Here is a 15,015-nt window from a genome sequence, read left to right as displayed (position 1 = left end):
TGGTAATGAAATTGCCAGTATGAAGGACATTTAACAGGGAAACTCTTTAGGAATTTGTATGAAAAACATACATAAATATATGTAATCAGTGTCCAATAAATATTTGTTGAATGAGTGAACTTGTAGCAGTTATTTATACTAAGAAATAGGTTTTATATGTGCTTATTTTAAACTCTGTATACATGTATACCTGTGTAGTACATTATCTATCTCTATCTTACCTAGAAGACTATTTCTGTTCTGCACATCAAATTTTTATTTTTACAACTTTTTGAAAATAAGGATTTCCTTTCCTTGATAAATCCTTGTGTATTAAACACCCATGCAAGAGTTTTTTTATCTAATTTTACAGAAGCTGTAGTTTAATGACTGACTATATTATGTTCTATGTGGAACAGAATTTAATAAAAAATATTGATTAACAAGCACTACAATTTTATTAAAAGTAAAATGACCCAGTAACATAGTTTTTCCTAGATACAATTAAATATTACCCCATAAAGTGTGTCAGAAACTGTTAACCTGGAGTGCAGCTACCTTTCAAATGTTTATTTATGTTTCTCATAGAGAGTAATGATAAACAGAGCAGGAAAAAAGGAATACTTGAACTCCTCCTAGGTTTATGGTCTGAGGAATCAGGCATATTCTTATCCATGGCAAATGCAATTCACCAAGCATTCACTCATCACCTAACAGGTTTCAGACACTGCAGACATCATGCCAGGTGCTATGGTAAGTAAGGAAACACAGTTGAATCGCTTCTCTGTTCCAGTAGAGTCTGTTACTAGTGACTTCCATACATTTCCCAAAACACCCTGCTTATGATAAATATTTATTGACCATGTCTCTGTTTCCACAGTTAGAGCTGAGGTCTCAGATGTAAATTCTCATGGAAGAGCGAATAACTCTTACTTCTGTGTGGCACCTCTCAGCTTACAAGGTACATCTGAGAATTACAACTTGTAACCTCACAGACACAGAAGAGTGCTCAGAAGCATGGGACACTGAGATGATGTAGCAAAGGCAAATGGAGTTGGAAACAGAATGAGAATCCAGATTTCATGTACAGAGCACCATGTTTTCTCAGTAAATTACACATCATGGGTTGTCCTAGAGATGCTTTACAGGTGACAAGAGCTAGGTGTCTGTAGAAATGAAAATCATCATGCAGGAAGTAAGAATGAATTGAAAGTACTGGGCAAAAGTGCCAAGGACATGCTCCACAGTTACAGGGACTGCTGTGCTGTCTTTAGTTTTTTGTTTTTGTTTTTTTGTTTTTTCTAAGAGATTCAGATAATTCTTTTGTGATTAATAGGTATTATTCTTTACTCCTTTGTAGGTAATTCAGGCCCAGGGAGGTGTTACTTGCCAAATGGGTCTTCTTACGACTCCCAACAATGTGATTGAATTTGTTCTCCTGGGACTCACACAGAATCCACACGTGCAGAAAATACTCTTCATTTTCTTTTTGTTCATTTCCCTATTTTCTGTGCTGGCCAACCTGTTCATTGTTGTCACCATCTCCCTCAGCTCTTCACTTTCAGCTCCCATGTACTTCTTTCTCACGTACTTGGCCTTCATAGAAGCCTCCTTCATTTCTGTCACTACCCCTAAATTAATCATTGACCTGCTGCACCAGAGGAGAACCATCTCCTGGGGTACCTGCCTGACTTAGCTCTTTTTGGTACACTTCCTGGGAGGATCAGAGATCATAGTCCTCATTGTCATGGCCTATGACCGCTATGTGGCCACCCACAAGTCTCTGCACTACACAACCATCATGCAACAGGGGCTCTGCCATCTCCTAGTGGGGGTGGCCTGGATTGGGGGTACCCTACATGCCACTATGCAGATTCTTTTCATAATGGACTTGACCTTCTGTGGTCCCAATGTCATTGACAACTTCATGTGTGATTTCTTCTCACTATTGGAAATTTCCTGCAGCGACACATACAGGCTTGGAATTGTGGTTGCAGCAAACAGTGGGGGCATGTGCTTGCTCATTTTTCCCATGCTATTCATCTCCTGTATAGTCATCCTGAGCTTCCTGAAATCCCATGGCTCTGAAGGATGAAACAAAGTCCTGCCTACATGTGGCTCCCACTTTACAGCAGTGGTGCTCTTTTTCAGTTCTTTTATAGTCACCTACATGCATCCTGTGGCCACCTACCCTGTGGACAAGTGGGTGACTATGTCCTTTGCAATCCTCACTCCTGTGTTAAATCATATCATTTACACAGTGAGAAACACAGAGGTGAAAAATGCCATGAGGAGTTTATTAAAGAGGAGATAACTTGGGCTGTTTATGATGCCAAGTTCATGATGGTTTATATACATAAGGAGGAATACACATGTTGTAAATTGTGGGAAAAAAAGAAAGAAAGAAATTTTGCAGATCACTGACAGAAAAAAAAAGTCTCAAACCAATATTTGTTGATTATTATATATTGGGTAGATATTTATTAGGCATTTTAGTAACTATTAATGTACTTTGCCAAGGCTTCAATGTTCATGTTCATAGATTCAGATTAGACAATGGAACAACTATAAAACTCAACTTTGTTGATTGTAGAGTATGTTTTTTGTCCAGAGTCTTACATCTACTTTATTAAATTCTTCATGTATGTTACTTGGATGACGTTGGCTTTTCCATAGGACCTTGATTTCAGAAATTCTTCCACTTTTGCTTAGCCTATTAAAGCAAATGAAGGATAGAAATTCTTAGATAGATAAAAAGGGAGGGGACATTTGTGTGAAGGAATCAGAGCTGAATTTTTTTGTGTGTGCCATGAATTGACCAAAAGCAAAATGAGAGACACCATACCGGAGGAAAGAATAATTCACAATCTAATTCTTTTCTTGACACAAAAAGTAAACCAGATGTTTTGAAATTACTCTTAATTTGCTCTATTTTCTTAATTATCCCTACCACTCATATTTTTTCTTGTGTAAAGGAAATGTTTTCATTTTCCATACCAAGACTTCAGGAGTCTTGCCATTTGAAACAAAGATAAACATCTTTTTTGATATTGCAACAAAAAAGCATATGGTTGGGCCCCAAAGTTACTGCTCTGTAGTCTGCTACATATATTTACATTAAATGAACCCCTTATTACCTATCAGTGATATTCACCTTAGTTGATCTATCCACATAATAAACTGGTGGTTGCATTATCATCATCCCTGTTTTACAGAGAAGCAAATTGAAGCCAAGAGAGGTTTACTAATTTACCTGCCTCAGATCACAGGTGCTTCCCCAATAAGCTGTGTCAGGAACTATTACACTGGAATGCAACTCCCTTTCAAAAGTTTCAGCTACAAACTTCCAATCCAGGTCTATAAAACTTAGTCATACTTTCTGTCTACTGAAACAGCATTTTTCTGTGGTATGTTTAGGTCAATAAATAACAAAATTATCTGCAGTCTTAATGATTTACTTTGTGCTTCAAGAAGATGGTGTCGAATTTGTTGTGGCCTGGTCTTATATGTAGCAATATATTTCAATAGTACAAGTTTATTTCTTTTTTGAAAGCTCAAATTATGCCTCATCCCATTTACAAAAGATCAACATTAGTATGGTAACGGATTTTTTTAAAGCAAAAATTCCCTTCAGATTTCTTTCCCATTAGTGAAAACAAGTACTAATGTTTTTCATAAAAGCGAAGTGGCCAAAATGATCTTTCAGATACCTTCAGTGATCCTCTCTGCATGCGGAGACTATCAGGTCATCTTACATTATTACATCACTCTTTACAAATCAAAACTTCTCTAATTGCAACACAATAACTCATGTTAGTTCTGGAAAATGTCACTCAGTTCTCACAAATATCTCTTTGTCAAACTCAATGATCAACTGGAGCTATTTCTTCCATATTTTGACCACACAGTGATGCCCATACATGGTACTGGGGAACTGAGTTTAGTAAGTTGTGCGTGGCTTTACCCAACAAGGCAAGAACATACAACGGAGGAAAGAGAATTTCTTCAATAAGTGGTGCTGGGAAAAATGGACAGTTACATGTAAAGAATAAAATTAGAACATTGTCTAACACTGTATACAAAAATAAACCCAAAATGGATTAAAGACCTAACTATGAGACCAGACACTATAAAACTCCTAGAGGAAAACTTAGGAGAAACAGTCTTTGACATAAATTGCAGCAATAGCTTTTGGATCCATCTCTTGGATCTGTTTATTTTATTGAAATAAAAGAATAAAAACCCCTTTGGTCCCAAATGAAAGCCTGGTTGTTTTCAAAGTCCTCTTCTTCTTGGTAGGACTTGAATCCCATTTATCTTCCCAGGAAAAGGCATTTCTTAAACTTCCACTTAGCCTTTTCAGCCCTTCCTATGTGGATTTTAGAATTAGCCCATATCTTTACTGAAAAGAGGATCTCAAATGCAGGGTTTAGCTTTGGCTTCTTTTCAAAATATGAGGCCTACAAAAACATTGATCCTTTGTTAGTTCTCTAGTGCTTTTTTAAATTTATTTATTATTTATTTATTTATTTTGTTTATTTTTGGTGAAGTTGGGTCTCAGTTGCAGCACGCGAGATATTTGTTAAGATGTGCAGCCTTCTCTCTAGCTGTGGTGTGCTGGTTTTCTATTCTATAGTTGTGGCGAACAGGCTCCAGGGCACATGGGCTCTGTAGTTTGTGGCATGTGGGTCCTAGTTGTGGCAGATGAACTCCATAGTTGTGGCAAGAGGGCTTAGTTGCCCTGAGACATGTGGGATTGATTGAATCTGCTTCCCCTGCAATGTAAGGTACACTCTTTACCATTGGACCACCAGGGAAGTCCTGTTCTAATCCTTTCAAACACATGAATTTTACAGCTTTCTCGCTCTTCTGGTGGTTCTCATTGAAATACTTATTTAATAAACATCCATTCTTGCTTTGCCTTGTGATAAATACTATAACTCCACTTAATTTTTAGTTTGAGTATAGATGTAGCTTATAGGGAATTACTGTGGGTTATTACAGATTTTGAGGCACTTTATCAGTTATGTTTTCAGTATCTTTTTCTTATTGGAATATGTAAATTCCACTTCTGGGCAGTTGATCTAGCAAATTCCTTTACTTCATTCAGATAAGCAGAAATTACGAGCAGCTTTTTGCCTTCAGAAGTAAAGGTTGTAGAGCATCAGACTTATGCATATGCTAGGTCTCCAGCTCTGTGTTAGTCCACAGTCATCTTGGTCATATCAGATAGTTTTTCTACTTTAAGGGTAAGTTCTCCATCTTTTGTTACTTAATGGCAAGAGAGGAACCAGTGAATACATGTATTCTTTAAACTTAGGAGTATTACATGTAATATTTGGGGTTGCTAAATTTCATCCATGTATTAGATAAGCTGAAAACCACCAATTTTTGATAAGACTCAGCACACAGTAAGATCTTCAGCTGGTTCAGATAGGTATTTAATGATCATCTATGGCCCTTATGACCCACAAAATGCAATATTAATCTAAATATATGTGGAGATGCGGGTGGGATCAAAGGAGCCCATACTAAGCCATGCTAAGGAAATAACAGTGGAAGCCCACAGAGGTCTGATGTAGAGGCAGGCTCTTGCTAGAAAAGCAATGTATCCTTACTTTTTGTCATTATTTGTTTCCTCTGGACCTTCATTTACTCTTCTTACTTCCTTCTTTTACTTTACACCAAGCCTCCAAAGAGCACCTTCCATGTCTATCCATTTTTATCTCCCCCAATAGTGATGACTTTATAAAAATGTCATCTTATATCCTTTACGCTTTCAAGTTCTTTCTCTGATTTGCCAGATCACAGAGCTTTTTTTTTAATGATTTAAATGACTGTGATTGTTTTACATGTGATGATGGCTGTGCTCTATCTTCCCTGGGATTGCTACTTCCCTCTTCTCCTCCCTACAATCTTTTCAGGTTACTTCACTTTGCTTTCAGTTTGTGTAGGAAGATTCAGATTTAAGGACTGCCATAGCTATATTAAACACATTTGGATTTAGTTTCTATGTTTTCTTTCTTATGTTAATTTATAATAGTTCCTTTCAAATTATGTCTCATTTACCCATTATTGCATTTCTTTTTAAAAAAGATTCAATCCTTTTGGACAGAGTTCTGAGTTGGAAATTTGTATGTAGATGCTATATAAATTAAATGAAAACTTTTAGTGAGTCAGTTAGCGGTAATCTCATTAAGTATGTCTGCCATACACAAAAGCTTAATCTTTTTAAAGCCACACCAGTGCCATTTTGGGATTTGAGGATTTAAAATATACACTGATTAATTGAAAGTAAAGGATTGTTGTTTACTCAGCCTTATGTCTTGGCTATTAATAAGTCACTTACTCTTTGCTATTGGAATGTTATTTTTTTCACTTAACTCCCTTAAAGGAATTGCCCAGGAGAAGCCTCTGAAAATACACACTGGAAGGATCATATGGAATTTCTCAATTCTTTAGAGCATGATTCCCCAGTGAATTTAATCTTGAATGGCAGCCTTGGTGCCAAATTGGTTTAACAACTTGGTCAAGTGATTTATTATTCATTGTTGATTAAGTGCCCGGTCAAATCCTCTCTTTCCTGGGAGAAGATTTCTCCTAGGGTATAATGTTACTGTCAAGATGTAAAATATAAGCCATTACCTTACTAGGCATGAATCATATTAAAATAGACATATAAATGCTTTAAAAATATCCAAAATAAAGTCCTTTTTAAAAAATTATCCAGCTGTCTTCATTATTAACTAAAATATTATCAAAGTTTTGTTCAATTAATGTGGTCAGTTAAGCATAATCATGAAGTTTTAGATTTGACCTTGGAATATATTTTCAATGACAGCTTTCAAATTTGATGACTTGTCAAGCATATCAGCTGTATATTCTTGAAGCCAGCTCTGAACAATTTTACAATCTAAACTTCAGGGTGTTTATAAAAGTTGAATTTGGTCATGCTTTGTGCAGGCAGAGAGATGTATCCTTACATGACAAAGCATTTTCAGCAGCAGGGACTGAGTTTGTCCTGATCCTTTCTCTGCAGTAACAGCAAGGTGGATGTGGTGCCAATCCTGCCTTATCCTCTTTAACTTTAGCTTCACCTTCAAGGGCCAAAGATAGGACTGGAGAAGCCTAAACTTGGAACAAGTGACTAAAAAGAATAGAAACCCAAGTAACATATTCACAAAAACTCTTCACTGCTATGAGAAGAGGGCAAAATAGATTTACTTGAAATGCATTATGTTTCTTTCTTAAGAAACAGGTGTTATCATATGATCTCAAACATTTTATTCCAGAAACTCCAGAAATAATATAACACATGCATTTTCTCAACTTTGTAAAATAGTATTGGAATTAGTAGAACACATTAATTTTCTCCAATATTTTGTATTAGAATTCTTTACATGCATCCTGAAATAGAGAAAACACATAGATAACAACATAATATGACATTAAAAATGTTCTTCAAAATAACTTTTTTAGATTGCTTTATATAATTGAAGGAATTTAAAAATTATATTGTAGTTTAATATAGTGACGTTGATAGAAAAGATTAGTATAGCTCATTATTATTACCTTGTGCATCGTATCTTTAAATTTTCTGTTTCTTTGTAAATATTTTGTTTGTTGATACCTTTTTTTCTATTGTGGTTAAATATACATAACACATTATTGTGCATCTATCACCACTCTCCATCTCCAGAATTTTATCTTCATCTCAAACTGATATTCTGCACCCATTTAATAACAACTTCCTACCTCCCTTCCTCAAGGACATTTTTAGATTTAATTAAAAGTCTAACAAAGGGAAACTCAAAACTTATAATGTGAAAACTTGAGTTCAGAGATATTGAGTTACTTGTTAGACTCATCAAATTACTTGTTAGCCGGTGACTTTTAGCATCTGTGGAAATGGAATTCATGAATATCGTTAGATACAAGATTTACAGAATTTTAAGGAAGTCCCAATATCTATGTCCGTGGGTTAATTATGTGAATATTTTCTCATTTTTTAGGATCTTTAAAGTAATGCAAATTCAACAGAACACATCACATTATGCACTCAGTTGACCTCTTAATTATGGAAAGAAGATTCTTCAGATTAAATTTATATTTAATAATACATTTCAAAGAAGGTAATAAGATATATTGGGAGACAAGGTAATTTCCACACAGTCATGTGAGTGGTGAAAATAGGAGAGCTTCAAGAATTGCAAAAAGTAATGACCCAGTCAATCCACCCATCCCAAAGGAAATGATCCTTTGGATAATTAGACAAAAGAGTGGACTTTGGGGGAGACTCATGTAAAACTAATTTAGAGATGTGGCACTAACATTACATGGAAAACAAAGAATAGCAAATCATATTTTGAATTTATTTAGTGCTTATGATTAGTCAGAACATTTATGGAGACCTTTATTTGCATCATCCTATTGAATCCTTAAAACCATGCTATGTGGTAGATGCTATTAGAAGCCTCATTTTACAAATGGTATTGATTACTTGATCCAGGTCTCACAGTTAGTAAGTATGGATTCTGAGGTTCAAATTCCAGACCATAATTTATAACCTAAGGTTCATAAAGCACAGTGCTGGCATCCAGGGTCACCCCTGAAAAGTTATAAAATAAAACCAAACAAAAATGACAAAGACTATATATGACGTAGGCAATGTACCGTCTCTGATAATTGTTTTTCTGTATTTCCCCCAAATTCTGCTCAACCATTTTCAAGGTTTAGATTTTCTCCTTTATTGTGAAGAAATTGGTTTCAAAAATGTGATATTTAAAAAATATATATCTTTTTAGAAAAACCGTTGAGCTTGTTGAGTGTTTGTTAAGACCTCCAATTTTTTGCTGCATTATTTTTATGGTTACTGCTCAATCACTAAAAACAAACAAACAAAAACAAACAAAAACAAAACAAACAAACAAAACTGTTGCTCATGTGGGGAACAGGTTTTACTATACAGGCCATAAAATAGAAACATATTTAGGCATGAATTTTGATCATATATTTCAAAAGGATCTGGACTGAATCTCACAGTTTCAGGGCCTATAATTTCTAATATCTTGTCAATTGAAAATGTTTCCCAGTATTTTATACCATATATAACATATAAATGGTTTGTTTTTCCATCTTATGTTGTTGAAGTTGGCATAAAGGAGATCTGCTTAATTTATCTTATCTTACTTATCATTGTGGGATTCTTATCATGGATTTATCTTTTTTTGACATTCTTCATAGATTTCTTTGCTCTCATTGACGATGTTAAGATATTTAAAGAATCTCACAAATGTTTGAAGCAAATATATTTATTTTAATAAAGTACAATATTGATAAAGTATAGAATTTTATACCATTCTGAGTCAACTTAATACTTTTCAACAGTTTAATTATGCTCATAAGAGCATTTTAATAGTCAAATATTTATCGGTCACTGAAAATGCATAAGACACACTCAGGTTCTGGATATACAATTACTAATAAGATATATTTACTGCCCCAACAAACCCAACAGGTGACAGTGGAAAACCAGCTGTGAACACCTAAGTGCTGTAAGTGCTCAGCAGGTCAAAGGGTTAGACTCTTCTACCCTGGAAGTTATCTCTTGAACACTCAGACAGGTCCTATGAACTATGAGTATTTTTTATTACAGACACATATATAGCTTTATCATTGTGAGTGGAGATATGTAATGATATATCTTTAAGATGAAATGCCAGAACTCCAAACACAAAACTCCTCTAGGCAGATTCCTTCTAGTCATGCATCTTAAAGGTCAAAATTTGATTTTCTCATTTTTCTTTGTTCTGGACTATAAAACTTCCGAGAGGCAAGTCCTAATACTGATTCTGAGTTACCCTCCAGTTCACCTCCAGATTGAGAGCTCAGGAAATCTCAAAGTCCTCTATTCCATACTCATTCAGTACCTACAATCCAAACTGTTTACCAGTTTCAAAGCATATTTTATCCAGTTTATGATCTTTACCATTTTCTATCTGCCTTTTCTCAGTCATCTTTTATTTTCTCTTCTCTATACTTTTATTCTCCCTCTGATGCTTGAGTACAAATTGGCTTGCCAGAGACACAAAAATAGAAGAATCTCCTGCCCTTCACAAATGACAGTCTATAAATGAAGACACTGAAATGGAGCACATTGGAAATAATCCTGTCAAAACGAATGCACAGATCACATGAAAAATTGGCCCTTCAGCATATTTGAAAGGCCCAACAGATGATTTATTTTCCTTAAGAGAAAATAAATGTCCTGTATTCCACACAGACTCAGGTAACCAAGACTTACAATATGAACAAAATAACTAGTCTAAACTATTGATTACTTGAAAAATCTAATATCCTCTAACACATACTAATTCACCCTGATTAATATAAAGATGGTATACCAGCGAAAGTGTTAGCATGCCATTTAAGATAAAGGCTTCAATGACAAAACTTCAGAACTTCAGACATCTGGAAAGATTATCACCTTTCCAATAAGAATAGGAGCTGGGGTGTGATTTTCCAAAGGCAACTGAGCAAAATTAAATAATATTGGATTGGTCAAAAAGTTTGTTGGGGTTTTTCTTAACATCTTTAGAAAAAACCTGAACAAAGCTTTTGGCCAAGCCACTATTTCTAGATTTTTGGTGTAGAATTCTTTGTACTGCACCATGATTCTGACTAAAATCTTTACTTTGGCATACTTAATTGAGTTATGGTTAGTATAACTGATTCTAAGCAATTTTGGAAATAGGAAAAATGTCTATGTCATTCCAATTCTCTTTGAATTGTACTGTCCATGTTTTTTCCTCCAATAACCTAGGTTGTAATAAATGGCATTTAATTTGTATGTGTGTCTTTGTGTATGTGTCTGTATGTATGCATTTTCAAACAAAAGGTTGCTTTCATTGTACTTTTTTGGGTAGCCAGCAGGTCACTGGTTTCCCATAGGTACTTATTTCTGTCTTCTTTATCACTTATAGATACTGTCTATTCTACTGCCATTGCTCCCAAAATGTTCACTGACTTGCTTCATCAGGAAAAAAAAATTACTTCCAGTCTTAAATGATTCAAGTCTTTTTTTAAATTAATTAATTAATTAATTTATTGGCTGCATTGGGTCTTTGTTGCTGAACACGGACTTTCTCTAGTTGATGTGAGCAGGGGCTACTCTTCATTGTGGTGTGCGGGCTCCAAATTGTAGTGGCTTCTTTTGTTGTGGAGCACAGGCTTCAGGCACATGGGCCTCAATAGTTGTGGCACATGGGCTCAATATTTGTGACTCATGGGCTTCAGAGCACAGGCTCAATAGTTGTGGCACATGGGCTTCATTGCTCCATGGCACATGGAATCTTCCCAGAGTAGGGCTCGAACCCGTGTTCCCTGCATTGGCAGGTGGATTCTTAACCACTGCGCCACCTAAGAAGTCCAACTCAAGTCTTTATAGATCACTTATTTGCTGGTGCTGAGGTCATTCCTCTGGTGGTTATGACTTATGACAGATATGTAGCCATCTATAAACCTCTTCATGATTTGGTCAACATGAATCAGTGGGTGTGTGTTCTCATGCTGCTGGTGGCCTGCACTGGAGGCTTTCTGCACTCACTGGTTCAATTTCTCTTTATATATCTAATCCCTTTCTGTGGCCCCAATGTCATTGGCAACTTACTGTGAAGTACCCCTTATTGAAACTTGCTTGTACCGATACCCACCTCATTGGACTTTGTATGATAGGTAATGGAGGGGCAATTTGTACTGTTGTCTTCTTCATTCTCTTAGTTTCCTATGGGGTCAGATCACACTCCCTGAAGACTCATGGTTTGGAAGGGAGTCACAAGTCCTTCTATATCTGTGCATCCCCCATGACGGTGGCCATTTTATTCTCTGTTCTCTCTATCTTCCTGTATGCCAGGCCTAATGCCAACTTCCCCATTTATAAACCCATAATGGTGGTTTTAACTTTCAAAACTCCTATGTTGAATCCCTTAATCTACACCCTGAGAAATGCAGAAATGAAAAATGCCATGAGATATCTTTGGAGTAAAAATGTGACCTTAGTTGGAAGAGGGGTGTATCTATCATGTAGGAAGTGATATTTATTATTTTATAGAATCAGGGAATACTTTAACTCTCAGGTGTTACATTAAAAATAATCATTTTTGGGATCTAATTCATGCCTCTTTCTATAGAAGTGCAGATTCTTAACCACTGGACCAGCAGGGAAGTCCATGTGTGATTTTTCTTTACATGAGAAAATCCTATAAATTGAGTTAAGTGATGTATTTGCTTATAGTCTCTCAACATCCTCATTTCCTTAGGCAGCTGTTACTTGGAAAATGATGAGGCTCACTGACATAATTACATAGATCAATTAGATAAACAAAACCATTTCTTTCATTGAATTATGTTGTATCATGTGAGAATATCAGCTATTCCATGCAGGGAAAAGAGAAAACATCTTGGAATTTAGGAAACCTGGATTCTTACTGTCAATCTGCCAGCATCAGAATGTGCAATTTTAGGAATGGTCCTTTCCTTCCCTGGGCCTCAGTTTCTTTGTGTGCAAAATAAAAGAATGTACTAGGTACTCTCAAATAAACCATTAATTCTCAATGCCTGAGATTTTATCATTTGCTTATTTATTTGTAGATGAAATTCTGGCCTCCATGTACTTGTATTCTCAGAAAGATCATTTATAAAATGTGAAATCCAGGATTATTATTCTGTTTATGAAACATATCCAGAACGTTCCTGAGATTTCTGATTTTGAAGAGCTCTTAAATTAGGCAACTAACAGCTTGGGACTGAAACAACAGAAACAGGTTTCAATTCTACTATTTACTGATTAACCATCCTAGACAAGAGAAAGAAACTTTTCTAGTTTCAGTGTTCCAATATATGAAGTGGGAATAACATATTTATCATATAGGGTTATTTTGAGATGAAATATGAAAGAGAATTGGAAAGAATAAATGCTGAACACGTGATACTTCCATTTAATAGCAAACAAGGCAGATTAGAAATGGACAGGGTTAATAATGTGTTACTAACTGATTTAACAAGGTAAATAAAATACCTGTATAATTCTAATTCTCTTGAGAGAGAATATGGGAAATTGTCAGACAAAGAAGTTGATATCTTTCAAATTCTCAAGGGTTTTTTTAATCCCTTTTTAATGCCTCCTCTAACTAGGATGAGAAACATTCTTTGAAAGCCTTTGTTGAAAGATGAATGTTAAAGGGTCTTGATAACTATTTGGTAAGTTTTTACTTGGGAGGTAATTTGGGGCCAACATCAGATCAAGACTTGAGGTCAGACAGTCTTGAATTGTAACTTCGGGTCTGCTCCTCACTAACTGTATGTCCTGGGGTAACAAGGCTTAACTTCTCTATGTCTCAATATTCCTATCTTCCAACCACATAAAACTCTTTCCTAAAACATATTAATTGAGATATTTTATACAAAATTCTTTGCAAAATGCATGGCATATGTGAGGCAGTGTATATTAGTTTTTGATCATTACTTATTATGATAATCTGTGACCTTCAAGAAGAAGTTTATAATTTACCAAATAATAACATCTCTCAAGAGGAAAGTAGGTTTAATTTCTTTAGCCCTTAACTATCTCAGAATTTAAAATCTTTTCAACACCACAAAAATGGAAACACAGATGAGAAAAGAGCTGTGGGAACATTTGACTACCAAGGGAGTTTTAAAGGCGATTTTAACAAACTGATTAAATAGAAACAAATCCCAAACAAAATAAAACAGAAAACCTATTGTAAAATAACACACAGAGTAAGAATATCTAGATTTTTAATGCATTTTAGCTTATCTATCTAAAAAGGTCTTTATTCTAATATCAAAAGCAGAAAAGACTTTTTAAAAGTGAAATCATCACTCATAAAATGTAAAATGAACACATGGCAAAGATTTTATTTAGCTCATTGATAAATCATTATAATCAATCTAAAGGAGAATTCAATGTACCATTCTTAACATTGTTCAATCAGGAAAGTGTAATGAATTTACAAATAAATGCAAAACTCTCTTTACCAGAAATGGTCAGGGAAATCAATCAAACTTCTATGGGCAAGAATATTTGCATTTTTTATCAGTTTTCTACAACATAAAGAATTATAAAATAGCAAAATGCATTCTGCTATTTTATAAAGCATAAACCCTATGGAAGTCTATGTTGAGGGAAAATTATTGTCAATCTAAGAAAGAATGGAAAATTTTATTCAAGCCAAATTTGAGGATTAAAACCTTGGATAAACATCTCAGAAGTCTCTGAGAACTGTTCCACCGGTTAGAAATCAAGGCACCGTTATGCAAGTTTTTTGAGACAGAAAACTTTATGTTAAATGACATATTATTGACAGTTTACACAATCCAGATCTAAGCATGATCCTGGTTGGTCATGTGACACCTTACAGATTCAAGAAGGAATGTTATATTTTAAGAAGTTGTCTTGTTGGTGCTGAAAGAATGTTTCTCTTTATGGTTGAGCAGGTGTTCCTGGCAATGGGGCAGGCTTGTTTGATGCCTAATGCAGATACACAATGCATAGTGAGGGGAGAGAGGAGACCAAAGTGCAGAGAAGAAATTTTGTGGTTAATTATTTTTGTCTTCCCATAAAATATGAATTTTATTTCACACATGTAACTGCAAAGAAAGTGCTACACATAACACACAGATTTCCACTGAAGAACACCTGTCAACCACAAATTGGCACTTGCCATCTACCTCTACAAGGATTAAATTAAGACAGCTGCATCTGCTGACCTTCAACACCCCCTGAAAGGAGTTCAGGGAAGAGATCAAGAATGAGGCACTCTGTGCTCTCAGAAAAATTGGCAGAACAGGTTTTCAGGTAGTTTGATATTTTCACGAGAAGATTTTATGAGCCCAATTCTTGCATCTCTTTGTATTCAGAAAAGCACTAAAATACTTCATGGTGATGTCTGCTCCTTATGACTAGCAGTAACCTGAATGAGGCTGGAAGAAACCTCCTGCAGAAACATACATGCTTGC

At 35.3% G+C, this 15,015-nt stretch overlaps 1 pseudogene; it reads left to right on the top strand.

The window, feature by feature from the left end:
• The first annotated feature begins 1,726 nt into the window (after positions 1-1,726).
• LOC130848580 (olfactory receptor 4A15-like) lies at positions 1,727-12,071 on the top strand (annotated as a pseudogene).
• The last annotated feature ends 2,944 nt before the right edge of the window (positions 12,072-15,015 follow it).

The sequence above is a fragment of the Hippopotamus amphibius genome, chromosome 3, assembly GCF_030028045.1.
Source record: "Hippopotamus amphibius kiboko isolate mHipAmp2 chromosome 3, mHipAmp2.hap2, whole genome shotgun sequence".
Taxonomy (NCBI): Eukaryota; Metazoa; Chordata; class Mammalia; order Artiodactyla; family Hippopotamidae; genus Hippopotamus; species Hippopotamus amphibius.
This window is presented reverse-complemented; position numbering and strand designations above follow the sequence as displayed.